Source organism: Pristiophorus japonicus, chromosome 4 (genome assembly GCF_044704955.1).
Source record: "Pristiophorus japonicus isolate sPriJap1 chromosome 4, sPriJap1.hap1, whole genome shotgun sequence".
NCBI classification, from domain to species: Eukaryota; Metazoa; Chordata; class Chondrichthyes; family Pristiophoridae; genus Pristiophorus; species Pristiophorus japonicus.
The window spans coordinates 163,997,361-164,009,241 of NC_091980.1; positions in this window are offsets into that span (position 1 = coordinate 163,997,361).

Genomic DNA, 11,881 nt, shown 5'->3' on the forward strand with positions numbered 1-11,881 from the left:
AAAGGAGGGAGCCATAATCCTGTAGTCGCGGCTCTGTGTTACCCCTCGTCGGTGTGCGAGAAGGTGGGAGGTAAAGAAATCCTGCAGTTAGACCTGTACTCGCTGCTGGAAGTCAGTGAGGATGCCACTGGCAAAGAGGTAAGGAAATGCCTGTTGGTGGTTTGAAATCCCCGCCAGCCCCAGTCACTGACTCTGAAGCCGGCTCTTGTGCTGCATGGCAGGAGGCAGCATTTCCAACTGGTCCCATTGTGGCCTGCAGGACATCGTCTGTCTCATGAACAAACAATGAAAGTACCATTTCATTTCAAACCTGAGTATATTATTAGTTGTCCTGTTCTAGTGTTGACCTGCTCCCAGGAAAGCACTTGTGGAGATATATTGCTCTGAGGATACTGGGCTTGTGCATTTTCACCGAGCCCAGCAAAATAGAGCCACATAATCTGTCGCCCACAGTATGTCTCTGCTTTCTTCTCAAGTTAAAACCAAAATGCTGACAATACACAACAAGTTCCTCAGCATCTGCAAAGAGAAAAGACAGGTTATTGTTTGAGATACACACTCTTTGTCAGGATTGAAAATTTCAAGATAATGGAATCAAACAAAATTCGAAAGGTAACGGCAGAGATTTGTGGACTCAGTGATTTGAGTGCTACATACATCACAAATTGGCGACGAGGACACGGATGAGCTCTTCACGCAACCATGGCTACTTTGGGCACGCTAAAGGATTTCACAGAGGATAATGACTGGGATGCCTTTACGGAAAGGCTCGAGTACTATTTTATAGCAAACGACCTGACGGGGAACACGAACGCACTAATAGAGAAGCGTAAGGCGATATTGCTGTCCAGTTGTGGCGATGAGGTTTATCGTCTCATCAAGGATTTGCTGGCACCCACGAGCGCCAAGGACAAGTCATATGAGGAGCTGACTGAACTCATTCGTAACCAACTTAAACCGAAAGAGAGCATCCTCACGGCCAGGCACAAATTCTAACACCACTGCAGACCTGAGGGCCAGGATGTCACAAAATATGCTGCGGACATCAGGAGTCTTGCGGCGCCATGCGATTTTGGCACGCACTTTAACGAGGCATTGCGAGACATCTTTGTTATGGGGATTGGCCATGAGGGTCTCCTTCACAAGCTGCTATCTACTGAACCTACAGTCAGCCTGCAGCAAGCCATCAACATCAGCAGGACATTTATGACTTCGACTTGCAGAATCAAGCAGATGATCCACACAGTCTCGAACCCGGCAGGTACTATTCACAGGATAGCGCCCGTCATGGGCAAAACTGCAGAACGTGGCTCTGCCCAGGGCAGAGAGCACGGACCTCAGGGTCCTGGAACTCAGAGTCTGCCGAGGGGGGCTAATCGAGTAGCACCATGCTGGCGCTGCAGAGGAAGCCATGGGGCTCACCGGTGCAGGTTTGCGGAGTATATGTGCAATACCTGCCACACGAAAGACCACCTTCAGTGTATGTGCAAAAGAAACACGACTCACCGTGTGGCTGAGGGAGACGGTAGATGATCTGCTATCCAGCGAGGAACATTGCGGTTTGGCTCGCCGGGCATCCCAGCCCCAGGTAGAAGAAGATGAGGCGTTTGGACTGTATACTTGTACCGACGATTTGGCCCCAGTGATTATGGAAGTCAAGATTAACGGAGTCCCAGTGAGTATGGAAGTGGACACGGGGTTGGGTCAGTCGCTGATAAGTCGGGAAACTTTTGATAAACTGTGGATCAACCCAGCTGCACGACCCAAGCTGGGCCCGGTCATGGTGAAGCTGCGCACCTACACCAAGGAACTGATACCTGTTCTTGGCAGAGCGGATGTGCAGGTATCTCATGGTGGCGAGATGCATGGTTTACCTTTGTGGATCATTGCAGGCGATGGGCCGACGCTACTCAGCAGGAGATGGATGGGGAAGGTCCGTGGGAGCTGGGAGGACTTCATTCCTCCACAGACCGCTGTCCCCCGTGTTCACAGGCAGAGCAGGCCTCCACCTTCGGATCGGAGAGCAGCGAAGGAAGCGTGTGTGGGGTTGGGCAGAGCAGCGGCGGCCATCGACTCCCCCCTGCAAAGTCTGAGAGTGAGGAAGAGGCAGTGAGGAGCTCGGCCCTGGAGGATGTGCGTGTGGCGGCTCGCGGGCAAAAAGGTCACCGGAGGATGCGGTGGTGTGGGAGCCGGTGCGTTGCGGCTCCCGGGTGCGTTCCGAGTATGGCGGCTCGAGAGAGAGAGGGAGAGCAGGCAGCAGCGCGGCGAGCCTCATGACAGCAGAGTTCTGCAGAGAGAGGCAGGCAAGCACCAGCAGAGCACCTAAAATGGCGGCGCCCAGTAGAAGCCTCGTGGGAAATACAAAATGGCGCCTTAAGAGGGAAATGTACCTGGGCGTCTTAAAGGGGCCTTACACCGTTTGCGGTCCCCACAGAGACTTTTGTAAGGGCAAGAGTGAGTCAAAATGATTACTGTGATTTGTGAGATGACGTGATTTATGACGAGTTAATATTTTGATGCTAAAATGATTACTGTGATTAAAATATGATTGGTGAAAAGTAATAATATCCCAATGCACAGTTAAAAGGGTTAATGGATCTGTGACTAACATGACTCATGGATTAATGCGATTTCTGATTTTATGTGATTTATGCAATTGTTCAGCGGCTGCAGACAAGCCGCAAAGGCAACTATTTTCTGAGAACAGAGGCGACGCACTAGTTGCCATACCCTGTCTCAGCGCAGCCCATTACCTCAGGCAAAAAGGGGCAGTATGACGCCACCATACCTCACCCAGTGGAGCTGGGATTTAATAACTGTTCAGTGTACCTGCAACCTTTTGATATAACTCTTCAATGCATACAAATGTACTGTCTATGTGTACCTGCTTTCTACTGGAGATTGTTTGTGTACTTGTATCACCCACGTAAGGAGTGCAAATACCACATGCTTGCATTGGATCGCAAGCATAATCTCGACATGGGGGGGGGGGGGGAAGAGGGAAGTGGATGGTCATGGACTCACACTCTCAAATCAACCAGGACGAACAAGGCCGAGGTTACCGTCAATTTGCTTTTGGAACTAGTGGGGGGAGTGAAATGTTATGTATTGTCCATGTACATTAAATGTATCGTTACAATGGTGCGCCACAAGGGGCACTGTGGTGGGAGACCCAAAAGTACCTGCGAGACAGAGTATAAAAGGCTGCCCACCACACCTTAGGGGCACTCTGGAGTTACACAATAAAGGACCAAGGTCACAGCAGTTACGACAACACCAGACTCTGTGGAGTCAGTGATTTGAGTGCTACATACATCACAGTAACTGCAGAGAGGCCCAGGTGGGCAGAGGAAACATTTCACGGACACCCTCAAAGCCTCCCTGATAAAATACAATATCCCCACCGACACCTGGGATTCCCTGTCCAAAGATCGCTCTAAGTGGAGGAAGTGCATCCGGTAGGGCGCTGAGCACCGCGAGTCTCATCGCTGAGAGTATGCAGAAATCAAGCGCAGGCAATGGAAAGAGCGTGCGGCAAACCAGACTCCCCACTCACCCTTTCCTTCAACAACTGTCTGTCCCACCTGTGACAGCAACTGTAATTCCCATATTGGACTGTTCAGTCACGTGAGAACTCACTTTTAGAGTAGAAGCAAGTCTTTCTCAATTTTAAGGAACTGTCTATGATGATGATGATTATCTTTAAGGCTCCTTGCTAAATCCTTTATCACCCTAGCTAGATTGAAGGCCTGTTTTTCTGCCTTGTCTTGCTGTGACCTTAGCTCTGTGTCTGCTGAGCTGGCACAAGTATTCCTTTTATAATTTGCAATTTCTTTGGGCTTAAAGATTTCATAGATTGTCCTGTCCTGGTGGGTGTCCTACATTGTCAAGTGTCCACTCCAGGAGTATATTCAGTTTGTTCATCTCACTTGTTTCGGGTACTCTGGGTTTAATCTCCTCACTGTGTTAGTCGGCAGTTTCCCTAAACTCCTCACTGTATTCCTACCATTCCTTCCCCTGTGCTCAGCCCAGGATTAGTCAGTACAGATTGGTTTAGCAGAATGGCCTGTTTCTGTGATGTAATTCCAGATAGCAGCGTTTTTGGCCAGAGCTCAAACACGCTCTCAATGTCGGCCTGGATTGTGTTCAATCTGTTGTCAACAATTGGACGGTAAATATCTCATTTCCAAGAATAGCCAACAATCCAACCCATGTACTTCTCCTTGTCACTCTCTGTCACCAGTCAACCAATGGATAATGATCAAAGCCCACATGACCCAAAGGCCCGTACTGGAGAGAGTCCCGCGCTGGGAGAGTGTTCACTTCGCTGCTCTCCCATGTTTATGTTTCTCTGGGTTTATTCTTCGCTCGGTGTTAGTTTCATTGATCGCAGTCAGCTGTGCTTCGAACCCACCATCCCCGACGGTTATTCCAGCAATAAACTGCGTTTCAGTTGGTTGCCGGTTTGGGATTTATTCTTTCCATAATCGCTTCAGTATTGATCATCTGATTTCAATTAATGGCCTAAATTCGCATAAGCATATTTTCCTTCACTGCCCTTTGTCAACCTGCCATCTCTCACAGACTAATTTGCCCATTGTGCTAATTCTAAAAGTTTTCACTATTCTCAGAGAAGCAAGTTCTCCCAGTCTCCCAGCCAACATTCCTCCCCCAACAAACACCACCATTGTTTACCAGATCAGAGACCACGAAACATGGGTTCGTCACTCACTGTGATGAAAACTGGACACTTTTATTGTATGCGGTGCGCACTCAATCTCAGACAGACAGGAAGAGGGACAGAATAATATAGGTTATTGAACAAGACTCAAAGATGCAGGGTACATGGAATTAGGACAGCAACTCATGTGGAGGAGGAACAGCAGTACAGTCTGGTTGGGCCGAATGGCCTGTTTCATTGTTGTAATTCCAGGTCACTCGTATTTTTGGTAGTGGTCAAACACCATCCCACTGTGCCAGAATTGCAGGAAATCTGTTGTCAACAAAGTGTAATTGGGGGGGGGGGCGGGATTGTGTGTGGTTTCTGAGGGGGTCAGGTTCCCTTCTGACCAACGTGAGTGGTTTGAATCGCTCCCACTCCCTTGGGTTCTGTACTCTGGTGTTATTTGTGCAGGGTGACAAAAGTGCAGAGGGCACTGGTTTGATGCAAAGAACTTTGGTTTTATTACAGTCAAGGTAATACAGGCTTATTACTCGAGTAAAAAAATACACAGCCAAACTTACAATCACTCTAATAAAGGACAGTACAAGGAAAGGTACAAGGTCAAACTTATAATCACTCTAATAAAGTACCATACACTACACATTCAAAGGGGGTTGCAATAAAATTATACCTCCCACCTCCCAATACCTAATTCTAGCTAGGTTAGACTCCAGGGAAGGCAGGGACTTATGCTTACCAATACTTTTGATAGTTAATGGTAGATGGTGATGTTCTTCCTTCCTTCAGGACTTCAAGACTTCGAGGCTGGAGATGTTAGTTTACAACTGTCGCATTGGTTTCTCTCCTTGTCTTGATGAGGTAGTGGCAGCCTTGTAGCTACCTAGCAACCACCTCTCCTCTGTTGAAAACAGTGGCCAGTTATACGATTTCAGTGGTTCTAATCTTAGCGCTAAATCTCTTCAAAATCCTTTGTATAATTTTGGTTCTTCTTTGTAATATTTTGTTGGGCTCGTTAAAAGTTGATATGTCTTGGGTGAGTTGATGTTCTAAAACTGTCTCCTGATGGAAATATTAGTTTGATAATGGCAATGTCCTTTTATGCTTAATCTTTCGCATACAGGCTGGATTGGGCCTCTTTGTGATGTATATGCTGAAATGGTTGTCCAGACCCATGTTGATGAGTAGCTATTTTGTAATGTTAATGTTCCTTGTGGAGAAAGATTCTTGACTGCTCAATTCTCCAGACAAAGTCACTTCAGTTCCAACACCTAGGCAGACCCATTAATCAGGGTGTCTTCTGTGGGTTCTTTAGGTCCCCCCACAGCCTTGAATTTGTCTTGTAAAAGTTCATAATTCTATTAAAGTCCGTAGTTTCTTCCATAAGCACTTTAGAGTTCCAAACTTTTCGGTAGATAGTCCCAAATTAAATTTCCTTTGGAATGAGCCCAAACACGGGGGGGGGGGGGTTTCTTGTGAATTTTGCATTCTTTCATTACCCCTGTTGACACTCCACACTCGAGTGTCAATCAAGGTAAGCAAAATTCCTGCTCCCGAGAGTCAACCTTCCCTGCATTTATACTAGCTAAACATTACCCTGCATTCCCTGTTGAAATGCAATGCAATATACAGGCGAATGCAGTCATTACAATTCGGTTATAGCATATGATGTCCCTCTTTTACTCGGTTTTCACAGTAAAATGACGGTATACAGTCATTCACAACTTTAAGTAAAGTAAAATAAAACACATAGGAACACATTCTCAAATAGCATAAAAGTCCATGGTCAAACACGTTTTAAGTTCAGTAAAATAAAGCTACATAGTCAAAACATTTAAGTAATGCTCTTACAACACTCGCGATGTTGCGGTTTACGACAGGTAAAATCAAACACAAATTAAACATGGTAACATAGAAACATAGAAAATAGGTGCAGGAGTAGGCCATTCGGCCCATCGAGCCTGCACCGCCATTCAATAAGATCATGGCTGATCATTCCCTCAGTACCCCTGTCCTGCTTTCTCTGCATACTCCTTGATCTCTTAAGCCGTAAGGGCTATATCTAACTCACTCATGAATATATCCAATGAACTGGCATCAACAACTCTCTGCGGCAGGGAATTCCACAGGTTAACAACTCTCTGAGTGAAGAAGTTTCTCCTCATCTCAGTCCTAAATGGCCTACCCCTTATCCTCAGACTATGTCCCCTGGTTCTGGACTTCCCCCAACATCGGGAACATTCTTCCCGCATCTAACCTGTCCAGTCCCGTCAGAATCTTATATGTTTGTATGAGATCCCCTCTCATCCTTCTAAACTCCAGTGAATAAAGGCCCAGTTGATCCAGTCTCTCCACATATGTCAGTCCAGCCATCCCTAGAATCAGTCTGGTGAACCTTCGCTGCACTCCCTCAATAGCAAGAACGTCCTTCCTCAGATTAGGAGACCAAAACTGAACACAATATTCCAGGTGAGGCCTCACCAAGGCCCTGTACAACTGCAGTAAGACCTCCCTGCTCCTATACTCAAATCCCCTAGCTATGAAGGCCAACATACCATTTGCCTTCGTCACCGCCTGCTGTACCTGCACGCCAACTTTCAATGACTGATGAACCATGACACCCAGGTCTCGTTGCACCTCCTCTTTTCCTAATCTGCCGCCATTCAGATATTCTGCCTTCGTGTTTTTGCCCCCAAAATGGATAACATCACATTTATCCACATTATACTGCCTCTGCCATGCATTTGTCCACTCACCTAACCTGTCTAAGTCACCCTGCAGCCTCTTAGCGTCCTCCTCACAGCTCACAGCGCCATCCAGTTTAATGTCATTTGCAAAATTTGGAGATATTACACTCAATTCCTTCATCCAAATCGTTAATGTATACTGTAAAAAGCTGGGGTCCCAGCACTGAGCCCTGCGGCACTCCACTAGTCACTGACTGCCATTCTGAAAAGGACCCATTTATCCCGACTCTCTGCTTCCTGTCTGCCAACCAGTTCTCTATCCACATCAGTACATTACCCCCAATACCATGTGCTTTGATTTTGCACAACAATCTCTTGTGCGGGACCTTGTCAAAAGCCTTTTGAAAGTCCAAATACACCACATCCACTGGTTCTCCCTTGTCCACTCTACTAGTTACATCCTCAAAAAATTCCAGAAGATTTGTCAAGCATGATTTCCCTTTTATAAATCCATGCTAACTTGGACCGATCCTGTCACTGCTTTTCAAATGCGCTGCCATTTTATCCTTAATGATTGATTCCAACATTTTCCCCACTACTGATGTCAGGCTAACCGGTCTATAATTACCCGTTTTCTCTCTGCCTCCTTTTTAAAAAATGGTGTTACATTAGCTACCCTCCAGTCCATAGGAACTGATCCAGAGTCGATAGACTATTGGAAAATGATCACTAATGCATTCACTATTCCTAGGACCACTTCCTTAAGTACTCTGGGATGCAGACTATCAGGCCCCGGGGATTTATCGGCCTTCAATCCCATCAATTTCCTTAACACAATTTCCTGCCTAATAAGGATATCCTTCAGTTCTTCTCACTAGACCCACTGTCCCCTAGTACATTCGGAAGGTTATTTGTGACTTCCTTCGTGAAGACAGAACCGAAGTATTTGTTCAGTTGGTCTCCCATTTCTTTGTTCCCCATTATAAATTCACCTGAATCTGACTGCAAGGGACCTACGTTTGTCTTCACTAATCTTTTTCTCTTCACATATTTATAGAAGCTTTTGCAGTCAGTTTTTATGTTCCCTGCAAGCTTCCCCTCATACTCTATTTTCCCCCTCTTAATTAAACCCTTTGTCTTTCTCTGTTGAATTCTAAATTTCTCCCAGTCCTCAGGTTTGTTGCTTTTTCTAGCCAATTTATATGCCTTTTCCTTGGTTTTAACACTATCCGTAATTTCCCTCGTTAGTCTTGGTTGAGCCACCTTCCCCGTTTTATTTTTACTCCAGACATGGATGTACAATTGCTGAAGTTCATCCATGTGATCTTTTGCTTATCCATCATCAACCCTTTAAGTATCCTTTGCCAGTCTATTCTAGCCAATTCACGCCTCATACCGTCGAAGTTACCTTTCCTTAAGTTCAGAACCCTAGTTTCCAAATTAACTGTGTCACTCTCCATCTTAATAAAGAATTCTACTATATTATGGTCACTCTTCCCCCAGGGGCCTCACACAACAAGATTGCTAATTAGTCCCTTCTCATTACACATCACCCAATCTAGGATGGCCAGCTCTCCAGTTGGTTCTTCGACATATTGGTCTAGAAAACCATCCCTAATACACTCCAGGAAATCCTCATCCACCGCATTGCTACCAGTTTGGCTAGCCCAATCAATATGTGGATTAAAGTCGCCCATGATAACTGCTGTACCTTTATTGCACACATCCCTTATTTCTTATTTGATGCTGTCCCCAACCTCACTACTACTGTTTGGTGGTCTGTACACAACTCCCACTAGCATTTTCTGCCCTTTGGTATTCCGCAACTCCACCCATACCGATTCCACATCATCCAGGCTAATGTCCCTCCTTACTATTGCATTAATTTCCTCTTTAGCCAGTAACGCCACCCCGCCTCCTTTTCCTCTCTGTCTATTCTTCCTAAATGTTGAATACCCCTGGATGTTGAGTTCCCAGCCTTGGTCACCCTGGAGCCATGTCTCCGTGATGCCAATTACATCATATCCATTAACTGCTATCTGTGCAGTTAATTCATCCATTTTATTCCGAATACTCCTCGCATTGAGGCACAGAGCCTTCAGGCTTGTCTCTTTAACATACTTTGCCCCTTTAGAATTTTGCTGTAGTGTGGCCCTTTTTGTTTTTTGCCTTGGGTTTCCCTGCCCTCCACTTTTACTATTCTCCTTTCTATCTTCTGCCTCCATTTTATTTCCCTCTGTCTCCCTGCATAGGTTCCCATCCCCCTGCCATGTTAGTTTAACTCCTCCCCAACAGCACTTGCAAACACTCCCCCTAGGACATTGGTTCCGGTCCTGCCCAGGTGCAGACCGTCCGGTTTGTACTGGTCTCCCCTCCCTCAGAACCGGTTCCAATGTCCCTGGTTCCTTTCTTCCCCTGGGAGCTCTGCCTGGTTCAGGGCTGCTGGCTGGGGACTCCCAATTGGTGGCTGTTCCACCGCTATCTCTTCTGGGGTTACCCTTGTTGCCTGAGGCTACCGGCTGGGTGTCCCTGTTCGCGGGCTGGTCTCTGACCTTAGGTGGCCTTTTGCGGCTGGTCCCTTTCCCGGGGCTGAACCATTCAAATTGGGGCACTGGTGACCACGGTGTCTTTGGTCGTTGTGTGCAGGGAGTCCTTCTTAAGGCTCCGGCTGCTGGAGGTGCGTCCGAGTCCCAAATGATTGGCGAGACAGCTCCTCCAGTAACACAGTCCACCGCTCCTCTAGGTGCAGTCTGTGGGTCTGCCACGTCCCCTGTGGGATTTCCACAGTGAGGGGGCTGTTGGCTGGGGGTCCCTGTCTTTAGCACGGTTTACAGGTTTTGGCTGTCCCTTACGTTTAGCTGCTGCCCCTGGGTTGAAAAGTTTGCACTGATTTATGAGGAACCACTTTGTTCAGCGGGACAATTTTATGGCATAGACCTTGCCTTGTCGACGATGTGGTATGGTTCTATGTACAGTACCTCAAAGACCCCTACTCTAGCGTAGTTCCTTACCATGACCTGGTCTCCTATCTCCCATTCGTGATGTTTGCGGGGTTCTAGCAGCAGTCGGTTGCTCCGATGCTGTTTTCCCATGTTGTTAGCAGCCTGCCAGTGAATCTGTTTAAGGTGTTCAAACAGATTCCTGACAAAGCTGCCCCGGTTCGCTTCCCTAAGCTGACCTTCCGTGAGTCCCGGGGCTAACACATGGGTGAGGGTTCGCATGAGCACATACGGGGGGTACCCCGTGCTCTTAGACTGGCTGGCCCGGATCCCTATGAGGACCAGTGGTAGGACCTCTACCCACCCCTTGCGTGAGTCCCCTGTCTCTTTGCGCAGCCTTTCCTTGATGGTGCGGTTTAAACGCTCCACAGGCCCGGATGACTACGGGTTGTGGGCGACATGCCATTTTCCTTTGATGCCGAGTACCTTAAGGGTCTCCTGCATCACCTGCCCGGTGAAGTGACTCCCTTGGTCGGACTCCACGTATTGTGGTAGTCCCCATCGGGAGAATACTTCTCTGACCAGATTTCTAGCTGTTCCCAGGGCAGTGGCTGCTCGGCATGGGAAGGCTTCCACCCATTTGGTGAATACATCCACTAATACTAGGCAGTACTTGTAGCTTCCATGGGCAGAGGGTAGGGGCCCGATGTAATTGATTTGGATCGACTGCCAGGGTCCCCCTACCCTCCTGATATGTCCCATAGATACCTTTCTTTTCTGGGGGTCGGGGTTGTTGGCCACGCAAACCAGACAGCTAGCACAGAACTCGCGGATGTCTTCCCTGAGTCCTGGCCACCACCCTGCCTGTTCCACTCGTTGCCAAGTGGCCTCGGGTCCGGGGTGTCCTGCTCCTGGACCCTCATGGGCCAGCTGGAGGAATTCTCTCCGGTGTTGTTCCGGTACTACCCATTGCTCTCCCCTGAACTGCATGCCTTCTTTAATGGCAATTGATGCAGTGCCGTATGGGCCATCTACCTTTTCCCCTTTAGCTAGCGTGTTCAGGACAGTTTTGAGGGCGGGGTCTTGGGTCTGAACCATTTTTAGGTCCAGGGGCAAAGCTATCCCTGCCTTCCCTGCTGTCCCTATCCTGCCCCTGACTGGTGCGATGGGTCCTGGGTTGTACAGATCCCAGAGCTTGCCCGTGCGGGCCCCTTGCTTGGCTAACATGTCAGCCTGCTGGTTTCCCTCGCTACGGGGTTCTGTGGTGGAATGTGCCTTCACCTTATGTGTACAGATATTCCCTTCCTCCTCTACGGCTTTCATGATCTTTTCCAGTGGGGACCTAATTGCCAGGGGTCTCCCGTCTGCGGATGTGTATCCGCGGCGGGACCAGATAGCCAGGTACTCCATACACGAATTGCATGTGAACATACTGTCCGAGCAAATCGTGTATGGGGTAGGGAATTCTTCGGGCTGTGTGACTACATACGCCACCGCAGACAGTTCAGCGTGCTGGGCGCTCATAGTGCTGGGGAGTTTAATCGCCATGGCAATGCCTGCCTTGGGGTCGTCAA